The following is a 12,441-nucleotide window of genomic DNA, read 5'->3' on the forward strand; positions in this document are numbered from 1 at the left end:
TTAAAGTGAGGTTATTTTTCTCTCCTTTCCTCTCCTTCTCACAACAGAGAAGCCAGTCCAGGAAGCAGAAAATCTTTAGGCTATATGTAGTATCACCTAAACCTTGGCCTTAAAGCAGAGAATTTTGGGTGTGGAAAATGATTATATCACGTTATGATCTCGAAGCCTCCCTAGTTATCTGAGGTAATTTAATGGCTACTCCTGGTGTGGTTATAGAGGAGATTAAAACAGTCAAAGAATCAACTAGGAGGAGAAGGATTTCCTCCTTATCTATATGGAATCTCTACTTACCTGGAAAGAGAAACTAAGGTACTTATTTACTTATATTATACAAGAAGGATGGATAGAGGAAATATTAGTGAGCCAGTAAATATCCAGTGGTGAGATAAGCAAAACTTACTCCTAGCACAAAATTATTTCTACAATAATAAAAGCATGTTAGGAATTCATTTTTGTAAGAAAGCAAAATCCATAGTGCCTAAGAATAACAACTAAGTTCTTTGACTATTCATATGAATTTTATTCCTGTTCAATCTACTCAAACTTTTGATTACTTTGAAAATTAAGCCTTATTTTCTCATTCACCCCATTAAATTTAATAATAATGTTAAATAGGGATGTAATAAGAGCAATAATAACTAACAACTTTTATCATACACTTAGAAATATATGGGATCATTAAAGGATATATATTGTCTTATGAAGACCCCTAGCATGTTTATATTTTTTCTTTTTCTTTTTTTTGTACCAGGGTTTCAACCCAGGGGCACTTAACCACAGAGCCACACCCAAACCCTTTTTTTGTATTTTTAGGGCCTTGCTAAGTTGCCTAGGCTGGCTTTGAACTCAAGATCCTCCTGTCTCAGCCTCCCAAGCCCCTGGGATTATAGGAGTGCGCCACTGCACCGAGCTTACATTTTTTCTCTCCTAAGTCTCTGTAAACATGTTTCTATAAGGACAGTGTGGGCTTAGCATTGTCATAGAAGTAATAAATACTTACTGACTAGTAGTAGTATGGTTGCACACTACTACTAAATGATCTACAGGCATGATCTACTTAAATAGCTTTCGTATAGTCCCTACAATATAATCCCATACTGCTTCTCCACCACATGTATTAAAATCAGCCCTCTCTTATAACAGCTGAGGTTTTGTCATTTCTGCATTGTTTCATCTAAGGTTTCCATTATCTTACGAATACATTCCCATTAGACCCATCTATCAGTTCACCAGTCATGCCTGGGCAGGTTCAAATCTCAATGGTGAATGAAGACTTCACATAAGTACTTCCACCAGAGAAGAAAGGGAGAAAGGAAATGCTATCAGATTGACAGTATTCATTAATCCTCAGTGTGTATGTGAAAAGGTAAGTGTTATAGCCCTGGATATAAAATTAAACTGGATTACCATCTGTAAGTGAATATTTCCAACTTTTTTGGGGGGTGGGTGTAGGTACGGGGGATTGAACCAGCTCCACTACTAAGCCACATTCCCCAGCCCCTTTTTGTATTTTGTTTTGAGAGAAGGTCTCACTAAGTTGCTTGGGGACTTGCTAAGTTGCTGAGGCTGGCCTCCAAGTTGCAATCTCCTGTCAACCTCCTGAGTCACTAGGACTATAGGTATTTGCCACCATACCCAGCTTCAATTTCTTGTTGCATTCAATACTTTTCCATTATTCCAATTCAGACTAGATCAGAAACTCTTAGGTGTTGGTTTACAAGAAACAATCTGAGTCATATTTTGCTTCCTTATTCACCATTCCCCCACTGTCTTACCCTGATACGGAAAATACTTATGTACATTCAGATCACAAGTTCCTTGGCAGGCTTTGCATGGAAGTTTAAAAGTACTTTCAGAGTTTGATTTTGAATTTTGCACTGCCACTTTCCAGTTGTGACATCTTTGGAAAGTTATTTAATCTCTCTGTGACCCAGTGTCCATATCTGTAAAATGGGGATAATAGTATCTACCTAGTAGGGTTGTTAGGAGGGAGGGAAGGAAGCAGGTGGAAGGGAGAGAGAAAGTTAGAACAAGCCTGGCACATAGTAGGCAGTGTATAAGTATTAGCTGTTTCTGAATGCAGCTACTGTATTTTACAAAATTATACTGTCTTTGCTGCCATCACTAATATCTTCCATATTGTTTGATATATGATAAGCTTTCAGTTAATACTGAATGAATGATGAATAACTGTCAGCAAGTACTACATGAGAAATAAGAAATGAAGAATTCCCCTAGTTCTTCAATATCTCCCTATAAAATACTAATTTTTTCAGATAGTTTGTCTTTTATTAATGAGATCTTATGTCACACCAATGTTTCAGTTAAGTTCATTTAAATAAGCTGCATTTGGCTGTGAGTCACTGTAGAATCAAGGCGGTAGTGTGAGAACAGCCCAATCACACTGACCTGTCACATGCTTAAGTCACAAGTACAACATTATGACATGAGCAAGAACGCACCCAACCTCCTTTTCCCCCATTCAAAGTTCTCTGTTAGAGCTAGGTTTAGAAGATGTCACCTCCCCTGTGGACCAAATAGCTCCCAGGCACATATCTCCTAAAAACTGAAAGGATGTTAGTTTCATCTAACCTGTGCAAAAAAACAACCCAGTGTGACTTCCCCAAGAACAAGTCATTCACTCCTGGTCAAAAGGTACAGTAACATTTAGAATAAAAATTTCATCTAGACTCTATAGTTTAATCTCTGACAATTCCTAAGTACATCTTAGTTTTTATTTCTGTGAAGCTGCTCCCACTTCAACTGAAGTGTCTTGGAGGTTAAAATAAATAAATAAATATTTATTTATTATATATATATATATATATATATATATATATATATATATATAGTGCAAACTTTTGTACTTTGCACTGCTAGTACTTTTGTACTAGCTGTTTTTTACACAGCAGATAAATGGATAAATATTAAGTACTTATAAATTCAATGGGTATAAGCGTACATGTTTCTTCAAATACAAACTTAAACACAAATATAACGTATCAGCTGAATATAATATAGTACTGAAATAATATCCATTTGTTACTTTATCATGTGTCATGTTGTATAACATTCTATTTCTACACTTTCATATGGGATGTTTAATAGTAGAATACCAGAGATTGAACTCAGAGGCACTTAACCACTGAGCCACATCCCCAACCCTTTTTTATTTTTTTATTTTGAGTCAGAGTCTCACTTCAGTTGCTAAAGGCCTTGCTAAATTGCTGAGGCTGGCCTCAAACTTATGATCCTCCTGCCTCAGCCTCCTGAGTTTCTGAGATGATATTTTGAAAGATCTTAATCACCATTTTCATCTTTTGTTTTCCAAGGAGAACATTAACAGAGGAAGTGTCAAGCATAGTTAATATTTCCTGCCCTGAAAGGGAAAAAAGGGAGCCTTTATTAATTACAAACCAAGCAATTAATGTAGTTTTTTCCTTAGTTGCAGCACATAAAATAACAAAAAAATTCAGAATGTGGATACATAATTCTATTCATATCGCTAATTTTTCTTTCAATAAGTACTGATAAGTTATTTTCTAATATTTTATCTCTTTTAGTTTTCTCTGAATGGAAGTGGCCAAATCACAATTGAAGTTTAATTTCAAAGACTGTCCTGATTACCTCTGGAACAACATAAAGCTTTATTAAAACTCTAGTGTGATAGAAAAGAACTACAGCATGCTTACTCTAGATCTAGGATAATAACCTTTTTATTCCCTAGTGAGTCAAACAGTTAATTCACGTCTTCTGGCTAACAATGACAAAACAAAAGCATGATCCCAAGGAGAAGGGCAATGCAGAACAGGAATGACAATATAAGGAAAGAATGGGAAATGAAGTGAATAAAAGAAAGGCAGTGTCCTTACTTAGCAGTTTCTGGTCAGGCATGATGGTCCACACCTGTAATCCCAGCAGCTCGGGGAGGCTAATGCAGGAGAATCACAAGTTCAAAGCCAGCTTCCACAACTTAGTGAGGCCCTAAGCAACTCAGAGAGACCCTGTCTCTAAATAAAATATAAAAAAGGGCTGGGGATGTGGCTCAGTAATTGAGTGCATCTGGATTCAATCCCGAGTACCAAAAGAAAAGAATTAGCAGTTTCTTTGTCTCCCACACTACTTATTAACCCAACCCCAACTTTCACAGATGTATGCACAGGAAGGGTAAAAGAAAAGAGCTGGGATGAAATGAAAAAGATTGGGGTGGGAGGACAATGTCCATCTGCTGGAGAGCTCTAGGGCATAACATGAGATCACCTTAGGTACTGTTTTTGTCAGCTATTTTCACTGCTGGAACTTAAAGATCTGACCAGAACAATTGTAGAGGAGGAAGAGTTTATGTGAGGGCTCACAGTTTCAGAAGTCTTGGTCCTTAGAAGGCCGGGTCCATGCCTTGGGGCTCCAGGTAAGAGAAGTGGCGAAGAGTAGCAGCTCACATCTTAATCAGGAGGCAGAGAGAGAGAGACTCCACTCTCCAGATACAAATATATACCCAAAGCCACTCCCCCAAAGAACCACTTCCCCCAGCCACACCATACTACTTCAGTTGACACTCAATTAATCCCTATCGGGATTAATTCACTGATTAGGTTAAGACTCTCACAACCCAATCATTTCTCCTCTGAACCTTCTTGTATTGTCTCACAAGTGAGCTTTTGGGGGACACCTCACATCCAAACCATAACAGGTACCAAAGTTCACTGACTGATATATGCTAGAGTAGTCCCCCCACTTGAGAGAAAAGCCTAGATTCAGTCCAGTTCCACTCCAATTATGTGAACTAGCTTTTTTTTTTTTTTTTTTTTTTGATACTGGAGATTGAATCCAGGAGTGCTTAACCACCAAGCTACATCCCCAGCCATTTTTATTTTGAGAAAGGATTATCATTAAATTCTTAGGGTCTCAATAAGTTGCTGAGACTGGCTTTGAACTTGCTATCCTCCAGTCTCATCCTCCTGAGCACTGGGATTACAGGCATGCACCATTGCACCTGGCTCTTTTTTATTTTTTTATTGTGAGACAGGATCTCACTAAATTGCTTAGGGCCTCACTAAATTACTAAGGCTAGCTTTGATCTTGCAATTCTCTTGCCTTAGACACTTGAAGTACATCAGTGCACCCAGCTCCCTTCTCCACAATTTATGTATTCAACACTATCTTCATTTTTCATATACTAATGGCCTATATGTGAAAGAAACGGACTATGGGCTCCTAATCACATGTTCTCTTTCAAGCAAGCTTTTCAAAGACAAAAAATAAGAAGAATTGGTTTAAACATGACCTAAGTTATGTAGCCTTTACTTACAGTAAAACATTAACCAAATTAACCAGGGAGACCAACACAAACTAGTGGAATCGCTTCTTTTTCTGCCTGGAAATCAACTAATAATGTTAAATACTGCACAAAACACTTTCAGATAGAATTATGAGGAATCCAGCACAGTGGTACACAGCACTTGTATTCCCAGCTATTCTAGAAGCAGAGGCAAGAGGAATGCAAGTTCCAAGACAGCCTCCTCAATTAGCAAGACCCTGTCTCAAAAAATAAAAAGAGCTGGGGATATACCTTAGTGGTAAAGTACCCCTGAGTTCAATTCCCAGTACCAGAAATAAAACAAAACCAAAAATATTATGAGGAAAGTAGTGATTCAATTGGGAAAATTGACAATATGTAGTGCCTGGATTTTTTTTTCATGAATATTTTGGCATTGTCTTTGCTCAAAATGTTAAAACAAAATACCCTAGACTAGAAGAGACATAAGAAACTTATTTTCTCACAGTATCAGAGTTTGGGTAATCCAGGATCAAGATACAGTTGATTTGGTTCCTGTTGAGGGCTCTCTTTCTGGCTTGCAGATGGTCATCACTGTGTCCTCATAAAGAGAGAGACAGACAGGCAGAGAACAAACAAGCTTTCTGGTGTCTTAAAAGGGCATCAATCCCATCATGGGAGACCCATTTTCATGACCTTATCTAACCTGAATTACCTCTCAAAGGTCCATCTCCACAGGCTATTAAATTGGAGGATTAGGGCTTCAATTTAAGAATTTTGAGGGGACTCAAACATTCAGTTCATAACAGCAATAAAACATCATGTAGCTAGGTGCATACCTATAATCCCAGCAGCTCAGGAGACTGAGACAGGAGGATTGAAAGTTCAAAACCAGCCACAGCAATTTAGAGAGGCCCTAAGCAACCTAGCAAGACCCTGTCTCAAAATATTTTTTAAAACGTCTGGGCATGTGGCTCAGTGGTTAAGCACCACTGGGTTCAATCCCTGGTATTAAAAAGAAGAAGGAGAAGAAAAAGATGTACTATCCAGGTCTGGATAAGGTTTAGGAATAACATAACCCACTCTGTCTTTTTCATTGAATGTAGCTACAAAATCTAGACAGAACTCATGGACCAGCTACCCAAGGACTGTGAAGGATAAAAAGTAGCAGGTGGACTGGGGAAGAAGACCAGAATTCAAAGTACTACTGAACTAGCAGTGAGTTTTCTGTTTTTGTTTTTTCCCCCACTAGAATCCCCTGGTTTAGATCTCAGAAAGTTTGAAACTCAGAACCTCAGAATTGGTACTAGGGCACAGATAGAGATCAGAGAATAAATCAGTAATTGCCAGGTGTTGGGGTGGAGGAGAAAGAACAACTACAAAAAAATAACACATGGAATTTTTTAGAGTAATGGAACCATTCTGTATTCCAATTGTGGTTGTGTTTATATAAATCTATTCTCATATTAAAATTCATAGAACTGGGGCTGGGGATGTGGCTTAGTTGTAGAGTGTTTGCCTGGCATGCATAAGGCCCTCAATACCAAACAAAAAATAAAAATTCACAGAACTGGCCAGACATGGTGGCACATGCCCATAATCCCAGATGCTCAGGAGGCTGAGGCAGGAGGATCGCAAATTCAAATCCAGCCTCAGCAATTTAGCAAGACCCTGTCTCAAAAAGGGCTGGGATGTGGCTCAGTGGTTAAGTGCCCCGGGGTTTAATCCTGGAACCAAAAATTACATAACAAATAAAATTCACACTTACATACACAGTCCATTTTACTGGTTGCTAATTTGAAAATAAAATTAAAATGCAATGTGTTGCTTTTTATTTGAAAACAATTTTTTGTCAGAATAAGTATGCATCAACAGATCACAACTGGGTGGAATTCATTAATTCCTTCTCAACTATATTTTTGAAATTTTTATATATTTTTGGTCCTGGGAATTGAACCCAGGGGTGCTTTAAGCACTAAGCTATATCCCCAGACCTTTTTTTTTTTTAATTCTTTTTTTAAAATATTTATTTTTTAGGTATATATGGACACAATACAAAGCCTTTATTTTTATGTGGTGCTGAGGATCGAACCTGGGTCCCAGCCCGTGCTAGGCAAGCACTGTACCACTGAGCCATGATCCCAGCCCTCCCCAGGCCTTTTTATTTCTTCATTTTAAGACAGGATCTCCCAAAGTTGCTGAGGGTCTTCCTAAGTTGCTGAGGCTGGCCTGGAACTTGCCAATCTCCTGCCTCAGCAGGATCACACCACTCCAAGAGGTTACACCATTCTTAAAGCATATACTCCATTCTAGATTCACAACGGAGTTATGCAGACAATCTGTGCAGTCTCACTGGTGAAAATAAAGCTTTCTAGGGGAAAAGACTTAGGCTCAGTGAAAAGACACTGAAGAGTCCTCTGAACATCAAATGGGTTGACACAGCAGTTGGTTAATTCAGATAAATTCAGTGACCACTTGGTGGGGCAATTATGATCACAATCACAATCATTTCCTAAATGTTTAATATGTGACCCAGTTCTATTACATACATTACCTTCAATCCCACTACCAACCCTATAGATGTTATCCCCATTTTATAGATGAGGAAATTAAGGCTCAGAAAGGTTAAATCACCCCAAAACATATAAAGGGATCAAAGTGTGATTTGATCCAGGTACTCTAATTCCATAGCACATCTACCTACCTTTCTTTCTTTACTGGAAGTGCTTTAGCACTGAGCCACTTCCTTAGACCTTTCTTTTGTTTATTTCAAGATAAGGTCTAAATTGCTGAAGTTGCCCTTGAACTTGTGATTCTCCTGCCTCGCCTCCCCAGTCACAGAGATTATAAACATGCACTGCTATGCCAGCCAGCACACCACGTTCTTACTACCATTCCACATTACCTTTGGCTGAAAATTCAATATTTAGTATTCCTTTCAATTCTAAGAATCTGTGATTTAGGGCTGAGATTGTGGCTCAGTGGTAGAGCGCTTGCCTAGCACGGCCGGGACCTGCGTTGGATCCTCAGCACCACATAGAAATAAAGGCATTGTGTTGTGTCCATCTACACCTAATAAATAAATATTTAAAAAAAGAATCTGATTTATTGAATTTTGTCCTCCTAGATACCTATTTATATCTTTCCTATTTCTACAACACTAGAACAGTGGTCTTTCTCAAGGAAAAAGATGGCATGTGTTTTACCTTTTTTTTTTTTTTTGGTATCTGGGATTGAACACAGGGAAGCTCAACCACCAAGTCACATCCACAGCCCCTTTTTATATTTACTTACGAGTCACTCAAAACAAAACAAATCGGTCATTGTTTCTCATAGCTTTAGACATGATTCAATTAATCTGCTTTACCTATTTATTTCCAATAGTCCCAAAGAAGGGCGAGGGAAGGGGTAAGTGGCTTCTTGACAACTGGTCAGTAAGGACTGCATGAAGACAGACTATGGAAAGCCAGTTAAATAAGCGTAAATTGGATTAAGTGATGAAGGAAATGGAATGTGGAAGATGGGACACAATCTAGCCAGAGGTTAGATATCCAGACGGAATTCTAACACTGTTTTTAGCTAGTTAGGAGTCATTAGCATCTCTTCTGCCTGCCACAAAACACCTCGGGGGAATACATCACTGTTGAGGAGTCAAGCCTTCCATTTCCTTTGCCTCACCAACCCCCTTTCTGATCCCTCATTAACATAAGAACTCAGAAGACAGAAAGAAATGGGTGTGGGCATGCCTTTGGCCTTGGGCCTTACTAGGGTATTCAGAGCATTCAGAAAAGTGCTGGTATTTAAACTTAAGCTGCAGGCTAGAATGTGGGAAGATTTCTGAAACTCTTATCAGGTGTACTCTTCTGAAGGGGAATGACAATTTCAGCCCAGCCAATTTAGTGCACTCAAGTTTGTTTCTGTGACTCAAATTACAAGTTTGCCTAAAAAAAAAAAAATATATATATATATATATATATATATATATATATATANCTCTGCTTCTAGAATAGCTGGGAATACAAGTGCTGTGTACCACTGTGCTGGATTCCTCATAATATTTTTGGTTTTGTTTTATTTCTGGTACTGGGAATTGAACTCAGGGGTACTTTACCACGGAACTACATCCCCAACCCTTTCTGTTCTGTATTTTAATTTATTGGTACTGTGGATTTACCAAGGGGTGCTTAACCGCTTAACCACTGAACCACATCCTAGCCCTTTTTGTGTTTTATTTTGAGACAAGGTCTAAATTGCTTATGGCCTCACTAAGTTGCTGAAACTGGCTTTGAACTTGTGATCTTTCTGCCTCAGCCTCAGGAGCTGCTGGGACTACAAGTGGGAAGGGGAGTTTTTTTTGCGGGGGACGGGGTACCGGGGATTGAACTCAAGGGTACTTGATCAGTGAGCCACCTCCCCAGCCCTATTTTGTATTTTATTTAGAGACAGGGTCTCACTGAGTTGCTTAGCGCCTTGCTGTTGCTGAGGCTGGCATTGAACTTGCAATCCTCCACCCTCAGCAACAGGGGCTGCCGAGATTATAGGTGGGTGCCACCATACCTGGTGCACTATTACTTTTTCACTGTAGGTGAAAGGAAAATACCTAGCAGATACTTCTCTCTTAAGCACCTAGTATCAGCTGGCTTTGCCCTTGCTTTTGCTTTTGGAAGAATTTCTTCCAGTTTCTGGACAGGAAATATCATTTCTTTTTGCTCAGGAAATATCTTTAAATTGGGGAATGTGTCTATCAGTTGTACATAGAAATATTTAACATTTTTGTAAATGTGCTGTGCTCAGATGCATTAAATTTTATATGGAGATTAACAATTCTGATGCTATGATTATCTCTGAGGATAAAAAAAAAATGTTGTGGTTTGGAAAGAAATGATAAGACATGCCAAGGTATTGACTTCTAAAATCTGAAGTCTGGTTAAGCATCTGACTTTTATCTACTAATTTCTTTTTCTTGTATAAAACCCACTCAGCAACCTAAGTAAGGAAGTTTTCCCCAAGTGATTTATGAATGGGGATCAAATATGGGGCAAATCTCTAGCTTAAAAAAATCAACAGCTCTATGAAGACTTACATTCCTATAAGTGTTTTAGTCTTTAGAACTCCATCACAGCAAGGACTGTGTAAGTTCAATAAGTGGCCGTTATTAGACAGATGGGAATAACAGCCAACTTTAATGATGGTCTTCAGTGAAATGAGAAATATTCACAAAGATATTTTCATGGATAGATTAATATTTTAAACGTAATTATCTTGGGGTGATAAGGATTGAACCTTATAGGTTTTATGCAACTATCATAAATGGTATATAGACTACTGATCAGTAAGATTTAGCAACAGGGATATATTAAAATTTGGAATGAGAGAACCAAGAGGTCAAAGGGATGGAAAGACCTGGCCTCTTTACAAGTCACAGAAGATAAACATTTCACACAAGATGTCACGGAACATCTTAAAAGATGAAATCAACATGAAGACACAAAGGAGATATGAAGAATTATTGTCCTTATAGGCTTCTGGGAATGAGAGGATATCAATCCATAGTTTAATGAAAATATCATCTGACATATTATAGTATTATACCTGAATGTTTATTGATTATCTACTAAATGTCAGGCATTAAACTCAGCTTTTTATATGCATTGTCTCATTTAATTCCCAATGCAGATCCATAGCATGTATACTGTACTATTCCCTTTTTTGGTGGGGGGAGCAAGTACTGGGGATTGAATTCAAGGGCCTATTTTTGTTTGTCTTTTCATACTGGGGATTTTTTACCAGGGATACTTTACCACTGAACTAATAGCCCTATTTTGTGTTTTATTTAGAGACCTGTCTCAATGAGTTGCTAAGTGCCTCCCTTGTTTAGCTGAGGCTGGCTTTGAACTCACCATACAGGCATGTAACACCACACCCGGTTATCTTTTTCCTATAAAGGTAGTAAACAGCAGATTTTAAATTCAAACCAGATCTGTAAAGATCTGCTGGGAGCCGTTAGCCAAGTAGGTATGACAATTTCCTTGCCAGCGTACCCCATGTTGCAGTGACATTGCATGTAGGTGACCTTGCTCAAGGACCAGGGCGGATTAGGGTGTTCCCGGTTTAGGATAATCGGGTTTAGGGCGTTCCAGGTTTAAGATTATTCCTGCTGGGAATAGGGCGTATCCTGCTGCCTGAGTTCCCCTTGAGTTCTCACGGGATTCAGACAGTATATTTTGGGAGATAGAAGCCCAGTGGAGGTGGATTTGGGCAGAGAACGTGGATTTCCCCAGAACGTGATTGTAGACGGCTGGTGTGAGTTCGGGAATAAAGAGTTGCTGTTTGAATCTACAAGCTGTGTGGTGGCTCGTGATTTGTGCCCAGCCAGACTGTGGCAAAGATCCATGTTGTTGTTGTTGTGTGTGTGTGTGTGTGCTGGGAATTGCACCTAGGGCCTTGTGCATCAGAGGCAAGCACTCTGCCAACTGAGCTATATCCCTAGTTCCGCCAAAGTCCATGTTCTTAAGCCTGGAAATCATTCTGATTCTGTTTCTGATGGACGCATCAAGAGCAGACCTGTCATGACAGGGCAATAATAATTGCGGTCAGTAAAATTATTTCTTTACCTGTTCTACTTTTTTACCATTTATCATTCCTCCACTCCACCGCCATACTTCTCTCCAGAGGTTAAATCTATAGCAATAGGGCCTGAAATTATCTATTAGATATATCAAATTTTGAAAGACCAAAAAAAAAAAAAAAAAAAAAANTAGATTCACCCACTTTTTTCGGGGGGGGGGGGGGTACCAGGGATTAAACTCAGGGATACTTGACCACTGAGTAACATCCCCACCCCTATTATGTATTTTATTTAGAGTCAGGGTCCCACTGAGTTGCTTAGCACCTCGAAGTTACTAAAGCTGGTGGCTCTAGTCTCAGCCTCCCAAACTGCTGGGATTACAGGCATGCGCAGCAACTGGCAATCCTGATTTTTCATGGAAAGTTGGTTTATTTTGGTACCAGGGATTGAACCCAAGGATACTTTACCACTGAGCTACATTGCTTTGTATTTGATCAAGCCCCAGCCCTTTGCTTTGTATTTTTCTATTTCAAGACAGGGTTTCACTAAGTTGCTTTGGACCTTGCTAAATTGTTGAAGCTGGCCTCAAACTTGAAAT

This window comes from Marmota marmota, unplaced genomic scaffold (genome assembly GCF_001458135.2).
Source record: "Marmota marmota marmota unplaced genomic scaffold, marMar, whole genome shotgun sequence".
In the NCBI taxonomy this organism is placed as follows: Eukaryota; Metazoa; Chordata; class Mammalia; order Rodentia; family Sciuridae; genus Marmota; species Marmota marmota.